Here is a 27506-nt window from a genome sequence, read left to right as displayed (position 1 = left end):
TGAAACTGGGGATGTCTGGTCACCCTAATATATATATCTCCACTGCATTCTAGTCTAGCCAAGGCTATATCTGACTGCAGGCCATTCCTGGTGTACGTGTTCAAATACACTTTCAGGCAGGCAGGTGATTCAGTGATCTGCAGTGCATTTAATATATATATATATATATATATATATATCTATATATATATATATATATATATATATACAGGCTTGTGTATATATATCTTCACTGCACAGATAGCCAGGGAATAAGGTTCCCTGGGCTAGGTGAGACTGTGCATCACGGTCACGGCTATCTGGTAAGCAGGATATTAATCACTTGGGTGTCACACCTGAAAAATCACGCTGCTCTTGGGAAAATTTGTATCACTCACTGCTTCTTTGACAATACCCTGGTTTATTTTGGGACTTATTATTCACCGAACTTTATCTTCACTTTCTTGGCAAGCAATTTGTCTTTTTGTGGGAGTTAACCCTTCACGGATTTGCTTTTGGAATTAACTCTTCACGGACTATGTTGTGTTCTTTTTGGACTCTGCATTCGTTTTCTTTTTAATACATTTTTCATATATACATTTTTCACATATCATTTGTTTACATTTTAAGGTTTAACATTTATTTCACACGTGGCTTTAACCACATAGCGCTGCACTCTTTCAATTTTTTGTACTGAACTTAACTGCCAACTGCTTTCTTATACACTTTATCATCATTTTTTTATTATCTTCTTAAATTAGCGCAGCGTTAGCCTTAGGGCTTCTTTTTTTCTAAGGTCACATGTGTTGCAGGGTAAAGTGGAGTCAGGGCGCAGCCAGGGGGGGGGGGGGGGTTGGGCTCCTTGCACCAGCCCTGGTGGTCAGTGTAGTGGTCAGTGTGGTGTGCAGTGTAGTGGTCAGTGTGCAGTGTAGTGGTCAGTGTGCAGTGTAGTGGTCAGTGTGCAGTGTAGTGGTCAGTGTATAGTGTAGTGGTCAGTGTTTAGTGGTCAGTGTGTAGTGTAGTGGTGTGTAGTGGTCAGTGTTTAGTTGTCAGTGTTTAGTGGTCAGTGTGTAGTGTAGTGGTGTGTAGTGTAGTGGTGTGTAGTGTAGTGGTGTGTAGTGGTTATCCACAAACCAAAAATGCTATTTATTTTTTAATATTCAAAGCATACTCGCCTATCCATCCATGTCTCCAAGCTTTATTTTTCTGAGAAATCACTTTGAAAAACACCCCCCAGCATTTCTGGACATGGCAATCATGTAGTATTTACTTCCCAGAATCCATCTGTTCTTAGCTCAGGCATGCAGGATGGTGTGCTTAGCTGAGAAAACCCCTCCTCCCCTTCTGAAGACTCCTGGGATGTATGACATGATTTGCCTACGCCTGGAAACCAAGAAGTAACTGAAGAAATATAAAAAAAAAGTTTAACACAAAAAAAATAATTCCTATAACTACTAACGCTAGCAGCATAAGGATTAAAAATAGTCAATGTCGATTGAGAGAGTGAAGTTCCACTTTAATGTAAAAGCTCCCTCAAACAGTGTTGTGCCTGGCAAAAAAAAATGTACTTGTGCAACACTGTCTTACCCTCATTCTCTTCCGTGATGCAAGGTTGCACATGAAAAATAAGTGCATTGGTTGGTCCTGGCTGGCTTCCTGACTGGCACTGGGTAGGCAGACTTTGAATAAGCCACCCACACTGTACAGACTTCGGGCCAGCTCTGACATCACATGTAACAAGTCACTGCATGCCGGAGCTCAGCTGATCTAGAATAGGCTGGCTCAGAGCCTGCGCATGCACAGTGTGATTAACCCAGAATAGGGAATGTTGGTATTGTCACTTGCTTCCATCCATAGACAGTTATGGACAGTAGACAAATGCTACTTTTTGGGGAACCCTTGACACTCGGGCAAGACACTCGGGGGGGGGGGGATTGGACCCCCTGCCCCCTCTTATCTATGCCCCTGGGCAGCACTCACGAGATGAAAGACATTTTTTCTAGTAAACTCATATTGGATTGTCAAAAATTCCTAGTGTTTGCATTGCTATTGCAATGGTGATGTCATAAAATAAAAGTGTACAGTACACCATGGGCCTGCAAACTTTCTAAGCAAAGGGCTAGTTTACTGTCCTTTAAACCTTAGGGGCTAAACTGTGGCCAGTGAGAGTAGAAAATACCCTGGCACCAGTGGGAGTAAACAAGGTCTAAGGCTATACAGGGAGTGCAGAATTATTAGGCAAATTAGTATTTTGACCACATCATCCTCTTTATGCATGTTGTCTTACTCCAAGCTGTATAGGCTCGAAAGCCTACTACCAATTAAGCATATTAGGTGATGTGCATCTCTGTAATGAGAAGGTGTGTGGTCTAATGACATCAACACCCTATATCAGGTGTGCATAATTATTAGTCAACTTCCTTTCCTTTGGCAAAATGGGTCAAAAGAAGGACTTGACAGGCTCAGAAAAGTCAAAAATAGTGAGATATCTTGCAGAGGGATGCAGCACTCTTAAAATTGCAAAGCTTCTGAAGCGTGATCATCGAACAATCAAGCGTTTCATTCAAAATAGTCAACAGGGTCGCAAGAAGCGTGTGGAAAAACCAAGGCGCAAAATAACTGCCCATGAACTGAGAAAAGTCAAGCGTGCAGCTGCCAAGATGCCACTTGCCACCAGTTTGGCCATATTTCAGAGCTGCAACATCACTGGAGTGCCCAAAAGCACAAGGTGTGCAATACTCAGAGACATGGCCAAGGTAAGAAAGGCTGAAAGACGACCACCACTGAACAAGACACACAAGTTGAAACGTCAAGACTGGGCCAAGAAATATCTCAAGAATGATTTTTCTAAGGTTTTATGGACTGCTGAAATGGGAGTGAGTCTTGATGGGCCAGATGGATGGGCCCGTGGCTGGATTGGTAAAGGGCAGAGAGCTCCAGTCCGACTCAGACGCCAGCAAGGTGGTGGTGGAGTACTGGTTTGGGCTGGTATCATCAAAGATGAACTTGTGGGGCCTTTTCGGGTTGAGGATGGAGTCAAACTCAACTCCCAGTCCTACTGCCAGTTTCTGGAAGACACCTTCTTCAAGCAGTGGTACAGGAAGAAGTCTGCATCCTTCAAAAAAAACATGATTTTCATGCAGGACAATGCTCCATCACACGCGTCCAAGTACTCCACAGCGTGGCTGGCAAGAAAGGGTATAAAAGAAGAAAATCTAATGACATGGCCTCCTTGTTCACCTGATCTGAACCCCATTGAGAACCTGTGGTCCATCATCAAATGTGAGATTTACAAGGAGGGAAAACAGTACACCTCTCTGAACAGTGTCTGGGAGGCTGCGGTTGCTGCTGCACGCAATGTTGATGGTGAACAGATCAAAACACTGACAGAATCCATGGATGGCAGGCTTTTGAGTGTCCTTGCAAAGAAAGGTGGCTATATTGGTCACTGATTTGTTTTTGTTTTGTTTTTGAATGTCAGAAATGTATATTTGTGAATGTTGAGATGTTATATTGGTTTCACTGGTAAAAATAAATAATTGAAATGGGTATATATTTTTTTTGTTAAGTTGCCTAATAATTATGCACAGTCATAGTCACCTGCACACACAGATATCCCCCTAAAATAGCTAAAACTAAAAACAAACTAAAAACTACTTCCAAAAATATTCAGCTTTGATATTAATGAGTTTTTTGGGTTCATTGAGAACATGGTTGTTGTTCAATAATAAAATTAATCCTCAAAAATACAACTTGCCTAATAATTCTGCACTCCCTGTATGGTCAGTGGGAGTAAAAAAAAATACATAGCACCTGTAGGCAGTATTATGTTGTATTGTACCACATAGTTACTGTCAGTAGGAGGCATAGTGTCCCTTCATTAGTGTCAGTGGGACAAATAGTGCCCCATCATTGGAGGCAATGGGAGGAATAGCGCCCCTTCATTAGTGTCAGTGGGAGAAATAGTGGCCCCATCGTTGGAGGCAATGGGAGGAATAGTGCCCCATCGTTGGTGGTAGTGGGAGGAATATGGGAGGTCACATGATCCAGCAGCTCCAGCTTCCTTGTTTTAGAGAGTAGCTACTGCAGGGCAGAGAAGGGAATGCCAACAATGGCTGGGCCATGTGAGCCTATGGGTGATATCTGGGAATTCACAGCCATTGTTGAGCACTTGTTTTCACAGGTGAGCCAGAGCTCCTGAATCAAGGTGGCCTGACTGGAGAGGGATTAAAATAAGTACATAAACTTTTTTTATAAAGGGTATGCAGGATAGGGGGAGGGAACATATTGCTTAGTTTTGCTAAGCGCCCATTCACACCTCCGCGACAAAACGCCCGACGCCGGACGCTCGTGCCGCTGGAGGGGAGAATTCCCATTGCTGTCTATGGAGATGGTTCACATCTCATAGACGCCGTACGCCTGCCGCCTGAAAAAAAGTCCCGGACCCTTTTTTTCAGGCGGCATTGGCGTTCGGCCATACAAAGCAATGGGAAGGCTTTGTAAAAAAAAAAAAAGTTACACACTCGCGGCAAAATACGCCGCGTACGCGGCGTATCTTGTCGCGGAGGTGTGAATGCAGCCTAAATCTAAAGTTGTTTGTACAAAGATTGTGAAGTCAGATTGTTACAGGATGTACAGTAGTGATCCCTAGTTAGTAGTAGCTGATATTTACCTTTCTAGTTATGTTTATTTTATATTTATATTATTTTATTTTATAGTTTATTTTAAATCAATATACAATGGCACCTATGAGAAAAGCATAATGCTCTACATATGGAGCTATCCTGTACAATTTAGTAATGCATTTTAAAGTATGAATGTTGTTTGGTGTCACCCGCACAAACTATGCGCACGCAGGCGCATCCACCCTCTCTACCATTATAAGGTTGAAAAAACAATGTAGAGTGTAAGACCCACTAATGACGACTGTAATATTTAGGAATTTTCCAATGGCCCTATTGAATCACCCAATAGCACATACTTATCTTTCTAAGAGTGAGGAGAATAAACCTTGGCCCACCTCTGACAGCACTGAGCCAATCAACTAGCACCAGGGCTAGAATGAATCACATGCCTTTCAGCACACTGAAGCACCAGGTAATTTATTTACTCTTATGGCTCGTACACACGATCTGAATATCGGACGAAAACGGTCATCCGAGGAAGAATCGTATGATTTTCGGATCGTGTGTACACTACTTTTGAGAGCCGATTATGACAGTTCATCCGATATTATTCGATCGGACAGGCACAAAAATTTTCTTGTACGGTTTTCGTTTAGTCCGTTTAGTTGTCGTCCGAGAATTTTCGAGACTTTATTACCCTATTCAAATTCTACTTGCGACTATTAAGTGAAAAAAGTCGTACGATCTGTCGTACGATATTCGGATCGTGTGTATGGGCCATTAGAGACTGAATTGGGGGGAGGGGGGATGCAGGAATAAAGAAAAAGTGAGTTTGTGTTTCTGGGGAGGGCATAAAAGAAACCCTTTAGTTTGCTATATCATGGAGGTAATGGACATGAGAATGAGTTATTGCATTAGCCTTTGATGAAGCGGTGAAGGGTTAAAACCTTTTTCAGGTTTTATTCCTCTAGTGGAGATTATAAGTTGACACTGGGATAGAGGGTGAGGGGAAATGTCACTGCTGACACTTGTCAGTGAAAGGTAAGCAGCGGTGGAATGTTGACACACCTGTTACCATCACACTTGGTAGGATTTGTGCTCCCTAATGCTTTATACATTATACAAAAAAATGGCCTAAATTCGGTCAATTGGTCAGTTTGTTTGTTTTTTGGCCAGTTAATGGCCACAAAATCGGTAATCGTTGGTACGTTTTTGAGCTGAAATGCGAAAGAGAAGTTTGGAAATTTTCTACCGAATGAGCGATAAATTGAAAGGTTAATGTGTTTCCCGTCCGAACTGTTTGCACTAGGTATATGTAAAAAAAATGCATTCATTTATGTCCACAGAACGATTTATTGGTCATTACATGATGGCACTATCATTTGCTCTAATGGTCGAATGTTGGTTTTTTGAAAATGGGTTGGGACTTGTTCACATGGGTGTAAGCCCTTGCTGTCCATGCGGTGAATCACTTTTCAGAGGACAATAGAGCCGCGCTGCCAATCATTCAGGAGGCAATACTGCTGTCTCCTGAATGCACATTTTCTTGAGAGCTGGATGGGGATTTTGCATGTAAATATCGCGCCACAACCATGAGTCAAGCATGTGCCTCCTGCTTAGGGATAGGCACAGGAAGGGATATAGTTTTTTTTTTTTTTTTTTTACAGTGGTATGTGTACAACCTTGAGCAAATCTTTTATGTGGGTGGTGAGCCGCCTTTAAAGCGGAGGTCCGGTAAAAAAATAAAATTAATTAAAAGTCAGCAGCTGCTAACACTGTAGCTGCTGACTTTTAATAAGGACACTTACCTGTCCTAGTCGCCAGCGATGTCGGCCCCCGTCGAGGCCGATTCTCGAACCTGGCAGCTCCAGGCGCCGCCATCCATAGTAAGGGAAACAGGCAGTGAAGCCGTGCAGCTTCACTGCCCGTTTCCTACTGCGCATGTGCGAGCAGTGCGGCGCTTTGTGAATGGGCCGACTGCTTTCTGGGATACACACAGTTCCCAGAATGCAGCGCTCCTCATTCACAAGAAGAAACCGAGTGTAGGAGGAGGAAGAGAATCTATCGCGGAGGATGAAGAGGCAGATTCGGGACTTCCACATAGCAACAGTTATTTAGGGTAAGTAAAAAAAAAAAAAAAAAATCTTTTTTTTTTTTTTTTTTTTTGGAGGAAAAAAAAATTTCAGGGTGGAACTCCACTTTAAGCGGAACTAAACCCTCATCTCTTTTACAGCCAAGCATGCTGCCATTTTAGCCTCTGTTTGATCTGCAGTGGCCATGGTGCTGCACATATGATCCCATATCATTATCATTTACACCAGCCATTTGATAGCTTGACGGTTAGAATGAGAGCCAGGGGCGGACTGACAACTCATGGGGCCCCCGGGCAATAGGAGATTATGGGGCCCCCAGGCAATAGGAGATTATGGGGCCCCGGGCAATAGGAGATTATGGGGCCACACAGTATGCACACAATATACACACACAGTATACATACACACCGAATACACATACACACGCTGAAAAGGTACTGGAGAGGCGGGGCAGCTATAATCTTGGGATTTTTTTTTAAAAACACAGACTTTTACATACTGTGCCTGGTTTTACTGAGGCTGGCAACCCTGATGGGGCCCCCTAGTGGCATGGAGCCCTCGGGCAGTGCCCGAGAACCCGAATGGTCAGTCCGCCCCTGATGAGAGCACAAGCACTTGTGACAGTTATCATTCACAGCATGTTTTAAATGTAACTGCACTGGAACATTGTATTCTGACAGAAGAACCCAACCAATACGTTGCAGTCTCTGATTGACAAATGTTTTTTAACGTATCTGTTCAACAAAAGCCGTTCTAATGATCAACTTATTTTGACAACCACACACTGATCAAAATATTGATCTGTCTATGGCCAGCTTTACACTGTAAGTGCTTTGTTTCAGTTACAATTTTTAGAAGGTGAAAGCTGAATGAAGAACTGGTAGTAATAAAAGAGATGACAATTTGCACATTTATTACTATTAATTAGAAGAAGAAAAAAGTCACGTTTTACTGTAACTTTGTTTCAGCCATATTCAGTAATACCGACATAAAACATAGATTGAATTTACTCACTGTTTTTTCTATTTAGGATATTAATTCTCCTGCAGTGAAACACTAAATAAATATTTCACATTCAGTACGTATGGTAATGCATCAGAGTAACATGACCATCTTATTGTCAATGCTACTGATGTTCTTTCCATGGTTTTGTTTCACTCTGTACTCCTCTATACTTATGCACACACAAAAGGTCAATATTTCATGCAGTGGAATTTGTTGAGCACTCCTGGATTTGTACTTTACATTCATATATTCTGTCTGTAGTGTTCTCAGTGGCACCTGTGGCTCAATTGCCTCATCTGATCTTTCAAACACACTTCATTTTCAGTATAACTGTTTTCCCACATTTGATTTACTTTTGACTTTCCTAGAACTATGCATAAAAACTCAGGCCCGGATTCTCAGAGGACTTACGACAGCGTAGCGCCATGTACACCGTCGTAAGTCCGAATCCGACCCGTGGTATCTATGCGCCTGATTCTTAGAATCAGTTACGCATAGATATCCATTAGATCCGACAGGCGTACGTCTCTTACGCCATCTGATCTTAACTGCAATTTTTTTTTTACCGCTAGGTGGCGCTTCCGCCGAATTCCGCGTCGAGTATGCAAATTAGCTAGATACGTGAATTCCTGAACGTACGTGCGGCCGACGCAGTAAAGTTACAACGTTTACGTTAGGCTTTTCCCGGCGTAAAGTTGCCCCTGCTATATGAGGCGCAGCCAATGTTAAGTATGGCCGTCGTTCCCATGTCAAAATTTGAAAAAGTTACGTCGTTTGCGTAAGTCGTCGGGTCACAGTAGTTTTACATAAAACACGCCCCCCTGATATAAATTTGAATTAGGCGGGCTTACGCCGGCCGATTTATGCTACGCCGCCGCAACTTAGGGAGCAAGTGCTTTGAGAATACAGCACTTGCCCGTCTAAGTTGCGGCGGCGTAACGTAAATCGGATACGTTACGCCGCCGCAGAGATACGCCGCTGGACATGAATCTGGGCCTCAGACTTTGTACTTGGATTCTAACTGTGCTTGAGTTTGCATGCAATTTTTTAACTTTAAGAAAACTAGACAAAGATACTAGTTGATTAGATGTTCAGAAAAACAAGTGACTGTCCTCTTGTATATGTGCTGGCCAGCACAAGAGATGGGAGAAGAAGGCTTCAAACACATACTGTACAATGCCAGCTCATCAGGGGGAAAAAAACTGGACAAGATTTTGTAATCTACTTGTCAGGAAAGGTTTCACCTGCTCTTGGCACTGCAGACCTATGGGCTGCAGTTCTGGTGTCTGCCAGTGGGTGGATCTTTGAAGTCAGGAGTTGACATTTCCTGCAATCAGGCATCACCTGATACGAATTGCAGGAAGCATATTCAACCACCTCACATCCACGCTATAGCCTAAAGACGGCTACAGTGCAGACCTAATTTGATGTTTTTGAGCGGCCTGCGCGCCCCCTGCAGGGCTCGCACGGCGCGCTCTATGATCAGCGAGTCTATGAGATCCCGACCCCTTACCACGTGATCAGCTGTCAGCCAATGACAGCTGATCATGTGATGTAAACAGAGCAGGTAATTGGCTATTTTTTCTCCTCACGCGGCTGCCATGGGAACATCAGTCCCGATCAAAAAGAGCATCATCTCTGCCACCTGTGCCACCTAACAGTGCCACCTAACAGTACACAACAGTGCCACCTACCAGTGCCCACCAGCAACACCTACCAGTGCCCACAGTGCCACCCATCAGTGTTAACTACCAGTGCCCATCAGTGTCACCTACCAGTGCCCATCAGTCCCACCTATCACTGCCACCTATCAGTGCCCATCAGTGCCATCTATCAGTAACACCTATCAGTGCACATCAGTGCCATCTTATTTGTGCCCATCAGTGCCGCTATATCTGTGCCCATCAGTACTGCCTTATCTCTCCCCATCAGTGCCGTCTTATCTGTGCCTATCAGTGCCGCCTTATCTGTGCCTATCAGTGCCCATCAGTGCAGTCTATCAGTGCCTATCAGTGCCGCCTCATCAACGCATATCAATGAAGGAGAAAAATTACCTGTTTGCAAAAAAAATTAACAAACTATGAAACATGATATTTTTTTCAAAATGTTCCATCTTTTTTTGTTTGTTTAACAAAAAATGAAAACCCCAGCGGTGATTAAATGCCACCAAAAGAAAGCTCTACCTGTGTGAAAAAAATGACAAAAATGTGTCAGCGCTGAAAGCTGAAAATTGGTCTGGGCAGGAGGGGGATTTAGGTGCCCTGTAAGGAAGTGGTTAAACCTGGTGATCACTTGCACACATTGCCTTGGTATTGTTTCCTTGTGCCCTGACTTGCGTTTGCTACCCTGTGTCCCTGTATCCTGAACACTGTATTCTGTGATCCCAAACCCTGTATCCGTTCCTGGACACCTGCCCTGCAGCCTCATCCCTTCAACCTGCTCTCTCTGTCTCCTGTTAGGCCCCTTTCACACAGACGGCTGTTTTGCCGCAGATAAAAGCATGTTTATGTTTTTCTGGAATTCAAGACTCCAGGCACAGCGATTAGCTGCATTTGTACAGTGCTTTTAGCGATTGCGTTTACCTGCGGCACAATATTGAACGGGGATCCGACTTGGATCCCTGCCAATACCAAGCACTGTGTCTGGTATGAATCTTGAGGGGGAACTCTACGCCAAATTTCTAATAAAAAAACTGGCATGGGCTCCGCCTCCAGGAGCATACCAGGCCCTTGGGTCTGCTATGGATTTTAAGGGGAACCCCCGTACGCCGAAAAGACAGCGTGGGGGTCCCCCCAAAATCCATACCAGACTCGTATCCGAGCAGCAGCCCGGGCCGGTTAGGAAAGGGGGTGGGGACGAACGAGCCCCCCCCCTTCTTAACCGTGCTAGGCCGCATGCCCTCAACATGGGGAGGTAGGTGCTTTGGGGCAGGGGGGCGCCCTGCAGCCAATCCCACCCCAAAGCACCCTGTCCCCACGTTGATGAGGACAGGGCCTCTTCCCGACAACCCTGGCCATTGGTTTTGGGGTCTGCGGGAGGGGAGCTTATCGGAATCCGGGAGCCCCCCTTAATAAGGGGGCCCCCAGATGCTGGCCCCCCACCCTAGGTGAATGAGTATGGGGTACATCGTACCCCTACCCATTCACCTGGTGGAAAAAAATGTAAAAAAACACACTACACAGGGTTTTTAAAGTAATTTATTAGTCCGCTCCGAGGGGGGTTCTGCCGGCCCCCCCCCTCCCTTTAGCTCTTTTACGAGTGGGGGCCCTGCTTCTTCGACATCTTCTGCCGGGGGGGTCCCGGTCTTCACTGCTGTTTGGTTTTCTTCCGCCGGGGGGGGGGGGGGGGGGCGCTTTCTTCTTTAGCTTTTTTACGAGCGGCCTTACTGTGCCCTATCAATGCAGCCTTACTGTGCCCCATCATCAATTGCTCATTACTGTGCCCCATCACTTGCTCATTACTGTGCCCCATCACTTGCTCATTACTGTGCCCCATCATCACTTCAGACTCACCACAAACACTGCCCTGGCGCCGATTTGAGTCGAGGCTGCAGCGCTCTCCTTCTCCCCCTCTTGTACAGTGGCGTAACCAGAGTTATGGGCGCTCGTGGCAGAATTTTTTTTTCCACCCCCTTATATAAACATCCACTCTGGCCCTCCAGGAGGATTACCAATAATAACACGTCCAGGAATCACACTGCCCGCTGCACCCCTGGCTACAGGGATCTGCCAGTATTACAAGCACATGCCCCAGTATAACAATGACATGCCCCAGCATAACAATCACATGCCCCAGCATAACAATCACATGCCCCAGTACAACAATCACATGCCCCAGTATAACAAACACATACCTCATATCAGCATGGAAGATCATGCACATCGGTGTTCCTCCTCCTCCTGTCTGTATACAGGAAGAGATCAGACACAGAGCCGAGGAGGTGGCTGCAGCCAGCTTTAGTCAGCGTCTTCCCCGAGCTGAGATTGCAGCGCGTGGGACATCGAACACCCCGCATGGCCACGGGTGGGTGTCCCTGCATTAGCGCCACCATGCTAGGCAAGTCACTGGAGTCAAGTGCCGGATCTTTCTCCCGATACTTGGCTCTGCTCCAGCAAGATCCACTAACTCACTGAGAGGCTGACAAGGCCGGGGGCCAATCCAGGCATTTTTGTCTTAACCTGATTGAGCCATATTACCCAATTTTTTATACTATTTGGGAAGAACCAGCTATTACAATAGCGAATGACTATTCCAAATGTGAAATTTTCAGGTGAAATTCTACTTGTGTATGGCGAGCTTTAGTGTTTGGGGATGGGTTAAAACAAATTACAGGGTGCATCTGACCTAAACAAGGAATCTTTATATGAAAATCCTATTGCAGATATGAAAGCTAAGACAATGAGTGTGAGGGTTAATGGCTACAGAAAAAAGTGTGAGGAAAACAGCAAGACACCCTAGAACCCATCTTTGGGGAACAGCAGTTGTGCAAAAATACCCAACGGAACCAGCCGTGTGCCCACATACAGTAATCATTTCATGCCGCTGGGTTCCTTTATATAACTACCACATGAATGTCAACAACCCCCACTTCCTAATTCAAGGCGAGATATCAGGCGCAGTTATTTGTTTCTTGTACTATGTCCAGCTGCTGGCTGATATGAATACCTCTGGTCCAGCCGCGACTGACTGTAGTGGCTGCTACATGGCGGCGGCGGCCGCGCAGACTCTGCGGCTCACACTGCGCGGGAAGGGGGATATCCCGGCCCAGAATCCCAGGGGCGCCTGGTTCACCCCAGCTCCTCACTCGCAGAGACGCCGACAAGGAGAGGAGGAGGAGGAGGGAGGGGAGCAGTGAACACTCTGGCGCTTGAGCACCCTCACCTCTGTGGCGCCTGGGTGAACTGAACCCTGCGCAGCCGTCTCAAATCAGCCCTGATTTTTCAGCCCTGTTCCCCTGTCAGCGCTGGCGGCCTGCAACCGGCCCGCAACCCGACCAGCCCATTGGAAATTATCCCGGTTCTCCCGATTGGCCAATCCGGGCCTGGTTGCGTTTTACTTATCCTTTTAATAAATCATAATATTTAAACTTTACACGTGTTTGGTTCATTCTATTGCAGTCCACACATTTCTGGTCACACCGGTCCATCACATATTACCAAGGCCAGTCCTGACTAGCAGTGGCTGCGCAGGAAAGCCATTTTGGCTCTGCTGTTGTTTATGGCAAGATGCATCCTGAGGACGTTATATACTTTTCTTTGCTGGTGACAGAGGAAAAAGAATATTGCCTCCAGATACTGAAGGAGTGGACCAGTGATCAGCTGTTAGAATGTATTTGTCTGGCTCATTTCCTAGCCGACCAGGGCAGTATGCTTTTTGAAGATGTTCAGCTGTTGATTCAAGTCTGTGCAGAGTTGGCTTTGTCCAGTGCTCCTAAAGGTAGTGATGACTTTTCTCCCCCCTTCAGTATGGCTCAGGTAGAATCTCTGGTGTGGTTATTGGAGGATGACTCAGCGTCAGTGGCAGCTGATGAAGTTTTAGTATGGGGGGCGCCAGACCCCGCCCCTCCCTTTTGATCCATCCAACTTTTCATAAGCCCCACCCCTTATAGAATCCACCCACTCCGTCCCCTCTATTCCACTATCTTCGACCCATAGTGTCAGGAGTATACAACTCAGCATCACATGACAGAGTATACAGCCCCAGCATCACAGGACAGACTATACAGCTCATCATTACAGGACAGAGTATACAACCCCAGCATCACGGGACAGAGTATACAACCCCAGCATCACGGGACAGAGTATACAACCCCAGCATCATGGGACAGATTATACAGCTCAGCATCACGGGACAGAGTATACAGCTCAGCATCACAGGACAGAGTATACAGCTCAGTATTACAGGACAGAGTATACAGCTCAGCATCACAGGACAGAGTATACAGCTCAGCATCACAGGACAGAGTATATAGCTCAGCATCACAGGACAGAGTATTTAGCCCCAGGATCACAGGACAGAGTATGCATCCTGAGTATCATAGGAGAGAGTACATATCTCCCAACTTTAGAACTTGAGGTTGATATATGCTTGCAGCAAGTCACGCCAAAAAGTGGGTGTGGCCAGATGGTTATCAGTGGAAGGGGCCTAAAGGGGTTGTAAAGACAAAAATATTTTCCTCTTAAATTAAAGTCTGACAGTAGCTGATAAAGTAAAAAGTAATGTTTTGCATTATAACTAGTTTGATACCTGTTGAAATCGAGCTGTTTTATTCACCTCCGTCACTCCTGAATCATTATTCTCACTGACTTCCTGGTTTGCGGTGCGCATTCATTCTTGCTACATCACGGCCTATTGGGAACTACAGTTCCCATTAGGCTTAGCCTCCATGCCTGTGAGGGATAAAAGAGCATCTTAACGCAGGGCTGTAGTCATAGGGAGGGGGTGAGCACATTCTGCTTTCCACCATGCAAAACGGCTCAGATGCTGGTGGAAAGCAAGAAGAGGAGAGACAGTAAATGGCATTTTCAAACCTGGATTACTGTATTTTGGAGGTCAAAGGGAAAAACAAGGTAAGTGATATTTAAATGCTCTTGCTTACAGCAATCAATTGATCTAATAAAAAACTAACCTTTAGTGTTCCTTTAAGGGGTATGGTTAAACAAAACCAATCCCCCCTACCACCATCCCTCTCCCCATCATTATACAGGACCGCTTTCTCAAAACTATCCCCCATTGTTACACAGGACCCCCTCCCTCATACGAACCCCATAATTAGAGGTTATTTGTTTAGGGTAGAGAGACAGGGAGGGGGGCGTTTAGGGAGGAGAGGCAGGGATTGGGAGTGTTTAGGGTGGAGATGCAGGGAGGGTAGGTGTTTAGGATGGAGAGGCAAGGAGGGGGTGTTTAGGTTGGAGGGGAAAGGAGGGGGTGTTTAGGGTGGAGATGCAAGGAGGGGGGTGTTTAGGGTGGAGATGCAGGGAGGGGGGTGTTTAGGGTGGAGATGCAGGGAAGGGGGGTGTTTAGGGTGGAGAAGCCCCACAGCTGCCAGTCACTGCCACGCACAACAGCACTCAGCAGCCCCACCCTCCCACTCCATGAAGCTCTGCAGCAGCTTAGAAAAGTTATCATAGCTGAAGGGAGGGGAGGGGGGCCAGGCTCACGGCAGGACACAAAACTCACTGTGGAACAGTCACACTCGGTTTGCTGCTCTGCAGAGGAGTACGAGGAGGGGGAACTTAGGGAAGCATGATGCCGAGAGAAAGAGACATGCCATGCCAACATCAAATAGAGAAGGTCAGCAATCCACTCCAATCCCTGCACTCACCTGGTGCTCTCTAATACACTGCCAGCTCTGTGTACATCCATCCGCTGCCACTGTGCTCCACTCCCCGCCTCACATCAAAGGGTCCCAGTCCCGGATAGTTGCAGTCACGTCTCCGGAGTCCGCACTCCACAAGTCACAGCAGTGAGCCTGCCGGAAAACTGGAAGTGATGCTGCAGTGTCAAAAAAGCACCGCCCAATCACTTTCCGGCCCCGGCCAATAAAAAAGACAGGACAGGAGCCAGGGACAAATCAGTGGCGTGTGGGAGTGTGTGCGGGCGCACAGCTTGCACCCTGCACACGCCCTAAACACAGGCGAATCAGCTTCCCAGCTTGCAATCAGCTGATTGCAAGCTGGGAAGCTTCCCATAGACTGCCGTGTATCCGGCCCCCGGACACTCCTAAAGTGACCATCTTTTTTCCTATTTTTGGTCAAAAGCTTGGGGGGGCAGCCCCCTATGGACAAGCCGCCACAGCTCAACGTATTTCTTTGAGCATTATTCTGTTTGTTCCCAACAGGTGCTAGTGGAGGGTGTTAACGCAGTGCAGTCTCTTGTGAGACAGGCAGCATCCAAACTGAATTTTGTTTAACCATTACTACAAGCGTGGTCAGTCATTTTGCACTCAGTCTCAGTCAGCTTGCAACAACCCATTACTGCTGCCAGATACCTGCCTGCTTAAATGTCTCTCTCTTTGTCACCTACTTTTGCAGCTAAATATACCCTGCTACCAACTAAGTTTCCACTACCCTGCCTTTACCCCATTGGCCTCTTCTCTGCTGCCTGCAACAATCCCACAAAAATCTCCCTTAGCCACTGCTCCCTCTTTTTAACCGTACTCCAGCTCTTCTCTTCCATCAGCTGAACCCCCTACTTACAGCTCTGCAGTCACTTACCAAACTTCAGTGGCTAAACCTAAAAAGAAACTAAAGTTTTCAACCCATACAATCTTGCTATTATCCCAGCCTGCATTCACATCAGCCGATCTGCTCCAGACTGCCTTCCCACCCGCCGATCTGCTCCAGCCTGCCTTTATGAATGCCAATGGGGTTAGGCTAGCGTCTGATGGTTCTGAACCCAAAGACCCACTTGACTTTTTTAATCCTTTGCCCGCTGTCCAGCCTGATGTTCCAGTGCCCGCTGTCCAGCCTGTTGTTCCAGTGCCCGATGCCCAACCTGTTGTTCCAGTGCCTCTGCCTGCTGTCCAATCTGGTGATCCAGTTCCTGATACCCAGCCTGATGTTCCAGTACCCACTGTCCAGCCTGATGTTCCAGTGTTCACTGTTCAGTCTGATGTTCCAGTGCCCGCTGTCCAGCTGCATGTCCCAGTGCTTCTGCCCACTGTCCAACCTGATGATTCAGTACCCGCTTCGCAGTCTAATGTTCTGGTGCCCGCTTCCCAGTCTGATGTTCCAGTGCCTGCTGTCCAGCCTGATGTTCCAGTGCTCGCTGTCCAGCCTGATGTTTTTCCAGTGCCCACTGTCCAGCCTGATGTTCCAGTGCCCGATGCCTTACCTGTTGTTCCAGTGCCTCTGCCTGCTGTCCAATCTGGTGATCCAGTACCCGCTTCCCAGTCTGATGTTCTGGTGCCCACTTCCCAGTCTGATGTTCCAGTGCCCGCTGTCCAGCCTGATGTTCCAGTGCCCACTGTCCAGCCTGATGTTCCAGTGCCCACTGTCCAGCCTGATGTTCCAGCATTCGCTGTTCAGTCTGATGTCCCAGTGCCACTGTCTACTTTCCAGCCTGATGTTCCGGTGCCCACTGTCCAGCCTGATGTTCTGGTGCCTGCCTGTCCAGCCTGATGTTCTGGTGCCCTCTGCCCTGTCTGCTGCTCTGGTGCCTGATGTCCAGCTTGATGATCTGATGCCCAAAGCCCAGCCTCATGATCCAGTTGCTGGTGCCCAAGCTGGTTTTCCGGTGCCCACTGTCCAGCCTGGTGTTCCATTGTCCACTGACCAGCCTGTTCCTGTGCCTGCTGCACTGCCTGCTGTTCTGGTGCCCAATGTCCAGCTTGATGATCCAATGCCCGATGCCCAGTTTGATAATCCAGTTTCTGATGATCCAGTTCCTAATGCCCAGCCTGATTTTCCAGTGCCCACTGACCAGCCGGTTCTGGTGCTCGCTGCCCTGCCTGCTGTTCTGGTGCCTAATGTCCAGCTTGATGATCCAATGCCTAAAGCCCAACTTGATGATCCAGTTCCTGATAATCCGGTTCCTGATGCCCAACCAGATGTCCCAGTGCTTGTTGTCCAGCCTGATAATTCTGTGCCCATTGCTCAGTCTGATGTTGCAGTGCCTGTTTCCCTAGCCTGTTGTGCCTCTGCCTGCTGCCCAGCTTGATGTGCCTCTGCTATTTCCCAGCCTGGTGATCCAATGCCTGTTGATCCGATGCCTGTTTTCCAGCCCGCCACTGATGATCCTGTGACCAAAGATCAGCTTGTTAGTATAGCGAGGGATATTTCCGCGCTACCAAGGGACTTGGAAACAGACGGGGGAGGGGAAGGGAAGGGGAGAGGGAAAAAACAGGACCAACAGGGGGAAAGGGAAGAAAATGTACTGCTGCAGCACTGCAAGTGTATCAAAACCAAAATAAATGAATAAAAATAGATAGTGCAACGCAGCACTATCTATTTTTATTCAAAGATCAGCTTGTTGTTAATGACCCGCTACTTAACGCCCAGCCGGGTTTTACTGACTTTGTGCCTACTGCTCAGTTAGCGCTTATTGACTCTATACCTACTACCTAGCTGGATTGTCCTGCAGAGGGTAGGATTCCATCTGCCATTGGGTCTGATACTCCAGAGTCTTTGGGAGCCTGGTATGGGTTACCTGTTTTGCTTAAGATTCTTTTCTTAGATGCCTTGGTTGGGTCTCTCGCACAGTACGTTGCTCTGATGGCGCCAAAGCCTGGTGGTCCGGACATACCTCTCACAATTGGTAGCTATGTTTGCCATTGCGACCTTGGTAGTGATGAGTTCCTTGGGAGTTGCAGAACACCATTTGTGCCTTGCCACGACCCGGATGCAATTTCCACAACTTCAGGGGCATCGGGTCACTCGTGTCGGGTAACCAGTGCCCTGGCATAACCTAGATGGATGCTGAACTGTGGAACAAGTACTGGAGATCAGGAAAGCTACATAATTGTTACCAGACATTCCGGTGTCAGAATTACGGTATTGTCACTTGACTCCAGGGATAAGTTTGCCAATGACCCATGGTACCCCAGCGTTGGGATGCGTAACGGTGGAAAAGGTGGCTGTCTGACCGATGCCTTCAGACAATTTTTTAGTCCGAAGCCCCAAGGTATGATTGGTTTCAGCAACCATAGCCAGCGTCTGTTTTACATGGTGCAGGAATACCTAGGGGCAAGATCAGACTTGGACACCTTTCCCACCGAAAATCCTCTAGGTTACTGGGTCTTGAGGATGGATCACTGGCCAGAGCTTGCACAGTATGCAATTGAGGTACTGGCCTGTCCTGCATCCAGCGTTCTTTCGGAACGCACATTCAGTGCTGCTGGAGGATTTGTAACCGATCACAGGGTGCGCCTGTCCACTGACTCGGTTGATCGGCTGACCTTTATAAAAATGAATCAGTCTTGAATCACCAGCTACAAGCACCTGATGCTGATGTAACCGAATAATTTTTTTTGAATCTCAGATCCCTTCAAGACTGCCTATGCGGATGCTGAGTAACTATCCTGTTATGCTAAGTGACTATCCTATTCCTCCTCAATGATCATGCTGTAAGAACATTTTTGGTTCTGGGCACTGCCACCAGTGGCTAAGGCCCATTGTTTCTGCCCCTGTTTAACAAGGGCATGTAATTACAATTTTTGCTGCAATACTTTGCAGCAGGGCTCATTCCTGCGCTCCAACTAGAGTATCTGTGAGGGGTTGCAGTGTTGTGGCACCAGCACCAGTGCCTAAGGCCCAATTTTTCTGCCCCTGTTTAACAGGGGCGTGTAATTACAATTTTTGATGCAATACTTTGCAGCAGAGCTCATTCCTGCACTCCAACTAGAGTTTCTGTGAGGGGTTGCAGTGTTGTGGCATCAGCACCAGTGCCTAAGGCCCATTTTTCTGCCCCTGTTTAACAGGGGCGTGTAATTACAATTTTTGATGCAATACTTTGCAGCAGGGCTCATTCCTGCCCGCCAACTAGAGTATCTGTGAGTGGTTGCAGTGTTGTGGCACCAGCACCAGTGCCTAAGGCCCAATTTTTCTGCCCCTGTTTAACCACTTCCATACAGGGCTTTTATACCACCTCCATACCAGGCCTATTCTGGCACTTCTCTCCTACATGTACAAATCATATTTTTTTTGCTAGAAAATTACGCAGAACCCCCAAACATTATATATGTTTTTTTAGCAGACACCCTAGGGAATAAAACGACCATCATTGAAACGTTTTATCTTGCACGGTATTTGCGCAATAATTTTTCAAACGCCTTTTTTTTGGAAAAAAATTGTTTCATGAATTAAAAAAATAACAAAACTGTAAAGTTAGCCCAATTTTTTTGTAAAATATGAAAGATGATGTTACACCGAGTAAATAGATACCTAACATGTCACGCTTTAAAATTGCGCACACTCATGGAATGGCGCCAAACTTTGGTACTTAAAAATCTCCATAGGCAACGCTTTGAAATTTTTTACAGGTTACCAGTTTAGATTTACAGAGGAGATCTAGTGCTAGAATTGTTGCTGGCAATCTAACGCACGCAGCGATACCTCACATATGTGGTTAAAACGGTGTTTACATATGTCTGCGGGACTTGCGTGTGCGTTCGCTTCTGCGCGCAAGCTACTGGGGACAGGGGCGTTAAAAAAAATGTATTTCTTTTTTTTTTTTACATATTTTTTTTTTTTTTTACACTTTTTTTTTTTTTTTTTTTTTATTATCACTTTTATTCCTATTACAAGAAATGTAAACATCCCTTGTAATAGGAATGTGTGTGACAGGTCCTCTTTATGGAGAGATGCGGGGTCAATAAGACCCCACATCTCATGATTACCGTTGCTTAGCAGCCGCAATCGCAGCTTTGTTTACTTACGGGGACCCGGGCGTGACGTCATCACATTGTCATCATCTGGTCACCAGTCATCTCTATGCTTCCTGCCAGCGCCGGACGATTCGTTCTCCCGGCCCCCGATGGCACGGGAGAGCCCGGAGAAGCACCGGATGGCGGCGGGAGGGGGGGATGTCCTCTCCCGCCGCCTATAAGAACGATCAAGCGGCGGAACCGCACAGAATCGCAGACAGAAGAGAAGGATATCTGAATGATGCCTCTAGCTGCAGGCATCATTCAGATATCCCCCCACAAAGCCCAGGACATCATATGACGTCCACCCGGAACGGTAGATGTCCTTTGTGGACGTCATATGACAATGGGCTGGTATTGAAGTGGTTAACAGGGGCGTGTAATTACAATTTTTTATGCAATACTTTGCAGCAAGACTCATTCCTGCGCTCCAACTAGAGTATCTGTGAGGGGTTGCAGTGTTGTGGCACCAGCACCAGTGCCTAAGGCCCAATTTTGCAGCCCCTGGGCATTTAATTTCAATTCTTGATCTAATATTTCACAGCAGGGCCCGTTCCTGCGCCCACCAAGAGTAACTGTGAGGCCTTACAGTGTGGTGGTAACACCACCACACTGTCCACCACCAAAGGCCCAATTTTTCTGCCCCTGTTCACCAGGGGCATGTAATTACAATTCTTGATCTAATATTTCACAGCAGGGCCCTTTCCTGCACCCACCAAGAGTAACTGTGAGGCCTTACAGTGTTGTGGCAACACCACCACACTGTCCACCACCAAAGGCCCTATTTTTCTGACCCTGTTCAACAGGGGCATGTAATTACAATTCTTGATCTAATATTTCACAGCAGGGCCCGTTCTTGCGCCCACCAAGAGTACTTGTGAGGGCTTACAGTGTTGTGGCAACACCAACACCTAAGGCTCAAATTTCTGCAGAGTATATGGGGCCCCTACTTTCAAACATCAAACTTACAAACGACTCCTACTTGCAAATGAAAGGAGACAAGTGAGCCTAGGAAGGGAAATTCTCTCCTGTAAGAGTTAATATGGAAAAAATGTGTCTCTCCACCTTTGCTTTATCACCAATCCTTGTTTCACTAAAACCCCCAAATTTTCAAAAAACAATTGTCATTTGGACAGAAAGTGAGGTGAAATGATCTGAACAGGTGCACAGGCAGCAAAACAAATGTCACAGGGGTGATAACCCTTCCCTATGTTTTCCAAAAAGCTTAAAAATAGATTTTTTGGTTGGAGCTACACTTTAAAAGTGTACCAGTTCAAAATTACAAACAGATTCTACCTAAGAACAAACCTACAGTCCCTGTCTTGTTTGCACCGCCTGTATACTGCTGTTCAGAGGATATAGGGTCTGGGGGCCCCACGCCTTTCCTTTTTTTAATTTGGGTGCAGGGTTCCTCCATACAAAACCCAAAGGGGCTGGTAATGGGCTGGGGGGGGGGGGGGTACCCATGCAGTTTTTCTCAATGATTTTCATCCATATTTCTGGGACCAGACATTACATTAAAGCTGCAAGCAGTTTTAAATTACTTTTATCACTTTAGAATTGTCATTTTGTGCAGGGACTGTACAAAAACCCGGGAGACACGCGGGAAACACGCGCCACTTCACAGGCATACTATAGACACCCCCTAGGTATGATATTTAAAGGAATATTTCACTTTTATTTTTTCACTTTAAGCATCATTATAATCACTGCTCCCGAAAAAACTGCTGTTTTCAAAACTTTTTTTTGCATTGATACATGTACTCTGGGGCAGGACCCCAGTCCCCAAACCCTTTTTAGGACAATAACTTGCATATTAGTCTTTAAAATTCGCACTTTTGATTTCTCACGTTCAAGTCCCATAGACTTTAACGGGGTTCGAAAGTTTGCGCGAACTTTCGGTCCGTTCGCATGTTCTGGTGCAAACCGAACTGGGGGGGTGTTCGGCTCATCCATACCAGTGAACAACAAGGCTTTGTAGCATGTCACATATTGTTACTTTGTTGTTTGTCTTTTGTTGTTTTGTTTCTTTATTTATATATATTTTTGTTGGCACTTATTTATTGTTGTAGTGTGCACCCAGCACCAAGATATTCACTGTATATTATTTGCTGCTAGCGCTGCTTCTTATTTTATTTAGTACATTTAAAGTTTTAGCACTTTTTGTGCTGCAGCTGCAGTCTTCCATTCACATATTAACACTTCACCTTTTTATTAGTTGCTGTTTTCAATCGCTTGCGAGTATCCATTTGTCTTTTGGGACTCGATAAATTGTATGGTGGTAATTGAACCCTCTTGTGTATGTTTGTGTGTATGGTGTATGGTGTTTGTGTGTATGGTGGTAGTTGCACCCTCTTGTGTGTGTTTTTATAGCCCTGCCGAGTACACATTGCCACAACAACTTCATTGCAATGCAGCATGCCGAGTTTGACAGGTGTCACTGCCTGTCAAACTCTCCCATGTAAGTAAATGGAAACCAAATGATTGGCTTGCAGTTGCGGAACGGTCCCAGAAAGCAAAATCTCCATTTAGCAGTAAAAAATAAAATAAAAAAGGGAATCAGTAGGCGCCAGTATTGTCCTCTGAAAGTTTTCAAACCTCCTTTCACCATCCTTCAAAAGATGATTCACCACAAATCGCTTTTCGAGGAGAGTGGTAAGCATTGGTAAGGCTGCATTCACACCTGAGCGTCGGTTGTTCGGTCGTTTTTTCCGGCGTTTTTTTTCCGCGTGTATTCATGCTTATTTGCGCGTTTGCATACAGCGTCGTCCGACGTTTTTGTACTTCGAAGTTTTTTATTTTAGCCAATAGGAAAAATTATCATCTTTTCATCACTTGTTGCTATGTTGGTAGATTTTTTTAATCTTCTGCCTGGGTGAAAAGTTATATTGATTAAATCGACGAAACGCCCGTAGCAAACGCTCGTTGTCGCACTAGTCGCTTGAATCGAGTGTTTCCATTACTTTCTAAGGGATATGGAAACGCTCAAAAACGACCAAACCCGCTGATACGTGCAGGGCCTTCTTTAGTTCCCATTCACACCTAGGCGTTTTGTCGCCTGTAGTGTGACGCCGCTGCCGCCAGAGGGCTGGAAACACATTGCCCTCTATGGAGATGGTTCACAGCTCCACGCCGTACGCCTGCCGCCTGCCGCCTGAAAAAAGGTCCCGGACCTTTTTTTCAGGCGGCTTTCGGCTAGGAGATGGGAACCATCTCCATAGAGGGTGTAATCTTGGGGCACATCCAGGCGGACAATACCGGCGTTTTGTCACCGCAAATCGCGGTACAAGACGCTGCTATTTGTACCGCGATTTGCGGCGACAAAACGCAGCGAATTTGTCTGCCTAGGTGTGAATGGGCTCTTAATATGGTTTGGGCCCTGGGCAAACATTTTTTTTGGGCCCCCCTCCAGCTTATTTTGGGCCTGGCTGGTTCACATGCATGTGTTTTGGTGGCCCTCATTTGTGCAGGCACAGCAGCCCATTGATTTGAATAAACTGCCATGCCTTCGTATATATAAAAAATAAAAGAAATATATAAAAAAAGTTTTTTTTCTATAAAAAAAAGGGGGGGGACCTCCAGACCTCTAAAAAAAAAAATTGGCCCTTTAATAAAAAATAAAAATATATTAAAACAAAATGTTTTTGAAATTTAAAAATAAATAAAAAAAGGGGGGTTGCCATCTGGGGCCCTGGGGACCTCCGGACCCCTAAAAAAAAAAAACATCTCCATAGGGAATAATGTATTTTTTCCCCTCTAGCGTTTTTGAGCGTCGCGCTTCAAGCGACAAAACGCTCAGGTGTGAATGCAGCCTTAGGAAGTGCTGACAATAAATGTCCCCATATCCATGAGTCTTGAGATGAAATGACCCACACTACACTATACTATACTGGGTTGTATAGAACGGCCTATTCTTCAATATAGTAGAAACACGCTGTTCCATTAGTGAGCAGGAGAGGGCGCCCGAGCTCCGCGATTCCAGGCCAGCCCATAGCGGACAGGTGGCTCCGGCTCATTGTGAGCAAAGCCCCAGAAATGCAGCAGGCGTCAGCACTTTCCATCCAATACAAAACCTCTCCGACATAATATTACCGATCAGCTGTCCGAGAAACCTTCACTGCCTGTGCCAATGTCACCATGAACGATGTGATCACAGCGCCTACTACTGATCGCCGATTATTGTGTTTTCTAACAACTGGAGATGACAGTCTGACAATAAACTAGAGGACAAATTACACACACAGAGGAGGAGGAGGAGGAGGAGGAGGGTGAATCCTTCATCATCCCCTGCTATTATAGCGCTACATTGTAATTACAATCATTTACCGGATTAGAGTAATTATCCCTCTGCAAAGCATCACTCCTGAAAGGCAGCCTGAATTACCAGCTACAAATTGGCATCCATGATCTACAAGTGTCAGAAATAAGGAAAGACCATTAGACAAGTGGGGGGCTCTGTCCCTTCATGAGCATTGATGTCACATGTATGACGTCATGACTCTCAGTAGTACTCAGCACTTTGTGTTCTGTCTGATGTCACAGGTATCACCGTCATGTTATAGTTTGATTCGATTATTTTTTTTAATAAAATAAATAAAATAAAACTACACTAAGAAAATGCTAACAGGACCATTTAATGCATGGCAGTATTTTGTTACCTTTATGTAAAGATCAGATCGCACAAGTCTGTCCCCTTATACACTGTGTTCAGGAGGAACATCTAACCACCCACAGCCCACACTCATAATGAATACAACATTATTTAACGGGTGTATTTTATTATTTGGTGCTTAGATGAAAAGAACATTGTTGTAATATAAACAACTATATACACATACTGTACACATAACTATAGACAGGTGACAGACGTGCATTGATCTTGATATTCCTTGTATCTCTATAGGTACAGATACTGTATGTTGTCATATTACTGATGATGATGGAAACTCAACCAAGCATCCAATCCATGTTCACAAATCTGTGCCACATGTGTGCTACACAACCCAGGACCTCACTAAAATACAACCAGGACATCTGTCTGATGGAAACATTATTAACATTATATGAAACAGTCATTTATTTATTTTCACCCCAAGTCAACATCTTCACAATGCTAAATCAAAGTTGACAAGTAACATGTATGTAAACTATGGCTGAAATCATTGTATTGTACTATTACAATACAATGATTTCAGCCATGCATATTATTTACATACATGTTACTTGTCAACTTTGATTTAGCATTGTGAAGAAAGTGACTTGGGGTGAAAATAAATAAATGACTGTTGTTTCATATATAATGTTAATAATGGGAGACAACACAAATAACCTAGGAACGGATTTGTTGGGAACCAGTTTGTTGTATTTATGATAAAGAACGGGAAACCTTGTTCTGAAAAAAAACACCTTTCTTTTGATATTTTCTATTTTACAGCTTTAGTCTGGTCACGTTTCATCGAGATTGTTAGCAGCCCGCAAAATATCATCATTAGTAGTAGTTCTAGTAGTAGTAAAAGTAATAGAAGTAGTATCAATATAAAATTATTAGTAGTAGTAGTAGTGTCATGATTAAAAAATATATATATTTTTGTAGTAGTAGTAGTAGTACTATTGTTATTACAATTATTATGATAGTAGAAGTAGTAGTGTCATTATTAAAAAAAATACATTTTTTGTAGTAGTAGTAGTAGTAGTAGTAGTAGTAGTAGTAGTAGTAGTATTGTTATTAAAATTATTATGATTATTATTAGTAGTAGTAGTGTCATTATTAAAAAAAAAAAAAATTTTGTAGTAGTAGTAGTAGTATTGTTATTAAAATTATTATGATTATTATTAGTAGTAGTAGTGTCATTATTAAAAAAAAATACATTTTTTGTAGTAGTAGTAGTATTGTTATTAAAATTATTATGATTATTATTAGTAGTAGTAGTGTCATTATTAAAAAAAAATACATTTTTTGTAGTAGTAGTATTGTTATTAAAATTATTATGATTATTAAAAAAAATACATTTTTTGTAGTAGTATTGTTATTAAAATGATTATGATTATTATTATTAGTAGTAGTCGTAGTAGTATTAATATCATTATTAAAATGTTAGGGGAAAGGGAATAGCCGCTCCAGGTGGGAACCCAGATGAATATCCTCCGTTGCAGACAACTCAGGTGCTGGCAATGCACTTAGCAAAGCAGGAACAAAGATTGTCTCTGGACAGCCACACTCTGAACAAATTGTAGCCTTTTATTAAAAGAAGGACAGCACTACTAGTCACAGCAAAATAAAATAAAACCTGACCACTGACGCGTTTCGCACAGAAACTAGTGCTTAGTCACAGCTAAAATTATTATGATTACTATTAGTAGTAGTAGTAGTGTTAATATCATTATTAAAATGTTATTAGTTGTTATGATGATGTAGACCCAATCTTTGGTCATACTGTACTTGTATCCTTTATTTGAAAAAAAAAAAACTATTGAAAGTAAAATGTTATTAGTGACAGTAGTGGCAGGGTCATTATTACAATTAATATAAGTAACAGTAGTAGTAGTATCAATATTAAAATTATTATTGCTGTTACTGTTAATAATATTTTTAGTAGTATTCATTATCATTATTGGAATTACTATTAAAATGAGTAATAGTTGTAGTAGTATCATATAAAAATGTTTTATTGTTCTTGCTGTTACTGTGATTAATATCAGTAATAGTAGCATTAGTATTATCATCATAAAGAATTAGTAGTAGTAGTAGTAGTATCATAATATTTATTATTATTTATTATTATTGTTATATTATTATTATATTTATTATTATTGTTATATTATTATTATATTTATTATTATTGTTTTATTATTATTTATTATTACTACTACTTTTTATTATTATTTTTTCATTATTGTTATTATTATTTATGTGGATGGGAAAATGCAAGGCCATAACTAGTTATATATATTTTTTGTTATTGGAATAGAAAGTAGCGTTAAGTTATGTACACAGAAGAGTTGCTTTGCCCGTGTTGTTGGTGTTTCCATGCTATGTTAGTGCATAGAGTGAAATGTCTGCAGTCACAGAGGTCTCCTACCTCCCCTCTGACTCTTTTACTTGTTCCCAGCCTGGCCAGGAGCACAGCAAGGACTGAGGTAATGCGGCTGAGTAAGCCGCCTGTTTATTAAGAGAGGGGGTAGCAGAGTGAAAAGTGGATATCTAGCTCAGTATAAACAGCCTCAGGCTGGCAAATAAAAGTTCATCTGCAGGTCTCTGGGAAGGAAAATGTGGAGAGAGAACTTTTCTTTCACCTGTATTACCCACCAGCCTATATTTCTATATGTATATGCAGCAAGGCTGTGTACATATTCTATTCAGAAATAAGTAACACACCAATCATAGTTGTAATAGTCCTGCGTGCTTTATATCTATATCACCCAATGTTAAAAATGAAATGG

This window comes from Rana temporaria, chromosome 5, assembly GCF_905171775.1.
Source record: "Rana temporaria chromosome 5, aRanTem1.1, whole genome shotgun sequence".
NCBI classification, from domain to species: Eukaryota; Metazoa; Chordata; class Amphibia; order Anura; family Ranidae; genus Rana; species Rana temporaria.
The sequence above is the reverse complement of the archived record's forward strand: the minus strand, read 5'-3'. Positions refer to the sequence as shown.